The 2,500-nt window shown below is 42.0% G+C and overlaps 1 protein-coding gene across 2 annotated transcripts in view; it reads left to right on the top strand.

Moving 5' to 3' along the window:
• The first annotated feature begins 1,799 nt into the window (after positions 1-1,799).
• dnmbp (dynamin binding protein) overlaps positions 1,800-2,500 on the top strand; it is a 123,120-nt gene continuing 122,419 nt past the window's right edge. For both annotated transcript variants that reach the window (XM_063221928.1, XM_063221929.1), the window contains exon 1: positions 1,800-2,153. The gene's annotated coding sequence lies outside the window, so the exon portion shown is untranslated. The remainder of the gene's footprint in view (positions 2,154-2,500) is intronic.

Genomic DNA, 2,500 nt, shown 5'->3' on the forward strand with positions numbered 1-2,500 from the left:
GCACACACACACACACACACACACACACACACACACACACACACACACACACACACACACACACACACACACACACACACACACACACACACACACACACACACACACACACCACACACACACACACACACGCATATGCACACACATGTTGTTTCCCCATTTAAGATGTTATACAAGAAAAAATAAATGATAGGATGATGATTAAAAAAAAATAAAAATAAATGATAGGGGTAAATGATTAGGAACACACACACACACACACACACACACACACACACACACACACACACACACACACACACACACACACACACACACACACGCACACGCACACGCACACGCACACACACACACACACACACACACACACACACACACACACAGGGAGTGAGTATGAAGAAAGGAGAAAATCTCCTTTTATTACTAACAGATTTGGTCCTGCAGCAACCGCTGGAGTCACTCTTGGATTCATACTGTAATTCATTGTGACTTACGTGAGGTATGCATGCATGGACATGGACAGACATTAAGGAGCGCTCCATCATTAGTGGAGAATGGAGAATGGGGAATGGGGTCTGGTCTGGACCAAAAGCTCCTCCCAAATGGAAAGCATTACAGAGCTGACCTACCCCCAGCATACCTCACATTTTTGTAATACATTGTCATACTATGTAAATAATATTTAGGCTATAACAATAGAACTGAGTATGTACAATATGTGTGTATAGGCATATAGTGGAAAAAAACACATGCAGTCCTCAAAACAATATAAAAGTTGGTCTTATACTGATGATGTGTTCCTTTTAAGTTGTGGTTTGACATTAGTGGCCTGGCCCAATATTAAATTCTTTCAACCTTACATTTGCACTTTGTTGTGTATTGTGGGACTATGCAGGCCACAGTTTTGCCATGCATTTTATTGCAAATTATGTTTTTTTTTTATTGTTGTTTATGTTCATCAGATTAATAATGTTGCATGTTGTGTTCTTTGAGCTGCCCACAGCACTAAGGCCGATGTAAGTTGTTTTGATGCTTTAGAAAATAAGGGTAGGCTAAGCGACGCAAAATCTAAATGTCTTTGTATTTCAATATTCACATATTGTTTTCGTGAAATGATTTGCAGTAAGATTGACCTCTCTTTTTCTCAATGTTTATCAAAGAGTTGATGTATATTTCAAAGTACAATATGAGGAGATATATATATTTTTTTTTTTTTTTTTTGGGGGGGGGGGAGTAAAAAATCTGAATAAAAAAAAAAGAATTTCAAGCAAGAAAGGTAGGAAGAAAAAAGAAAAGGATTGTGCTGATTCATAAAGCCACGGACACTAAAAATATTTGCTTGGCTAAGCATGTGTGTTTCATTTCTATTTCACGGGGCATTGCATGCCACTCTCGCTTCATGTCCCAATTAACCACATCACTGAGATATCTGCACCATGGCAATGGCTGTGACCCAGTTGTCATGTCATGTGAAATAGATTATCAAAAAGCCCACAACTGTATCCATAGGATCCGTGTAACGCGTAGGTTGTTCTCTAGATGGATATAGAAATGTTTTCATTGTTTCTCAAAAGCTTCTTTAATTCCTCAGCTCAAGCACACAGCCCTAGATTGGCCTTCAATAATGAGTTAATAAACGTGTTATAACACGCATTGTTATGGCCTCTCTTCCGTGTTGTGTCCAGGCAGTTACTGACTGTTGCCAGGGAGCCCGAGCGCGCGCGGGAGCGGTTATTTTCCATCAGGCAGGGCTCGGCCAGCCCCTTAGCTCAGACTCAGGTCCCTGACACACACAGGCAGTATTCAGGAAGGGGTGGTGGTGGTGTTGATGTCAGCATGGACGAAACGCAATCGAGAGTCAGCTTTCTGGATACTCAATCGGGATGACAGCTGAGCCCACCGAGTGTTGACTATTGATGACCAACGCATGAGTGCGCACAGGGCAGGAGAGGTTAGAAAGCGACATATTCTTCCTCTACGACTGTGGGAGAGATACAACCGCGCACCCCGAATAATGACAGAGATTTTCACAGACTCGAAATTGCCCTGTTGGGAAAACTGACGCCCCTAACATCACGAAGGATAGCGAAAGTTCTAGCGTGGACGGCAAAAAACTACGTGGTGGTTGGAGACCTTTCCTCTCTCAGGCACAGGTAAGAAACCTAATGCATTTGCCATTCGGAGAAAAGTGTGATGTGTTGTTTATTACACTACTACATTAGTTATTCACTGAAGTTCCTTTATCCAGGACAGTTATCCATTTTTGCCCATTTCTGAGACTGGATGCATTCTGCTACAAACACAAACACATTCCAACACGTAGCGTTTGCGTTTACGCATACTCAATGCGTTTACGTAACGGATGGATACATTGTTTATAACGGCGATGTGCATAAAGTGTAGGGCTATGGCAGTATGTTTGCTACATCCTAACAACTGACATTTCCGTTTCGCCGTGTGTGTTTCTGCTCTGGATGTGTAATGCCTTGTCACCTCTCTG

Source organism: Engraulis encrasicolus, chromosome 17 (assembly GCF_034702125.1).
Source record: "Engraulis encrasicolus isolate BLACKSEA-1 chromosome 17, IST_EnEncr_1.0, whole genome shotgun sequence".
NCBI lineage: Eukaryota > Metazoa > Chordata > Actinopteri > Clupeiformes > Engraulidae > Engraulis > Engraulis encrasicolus.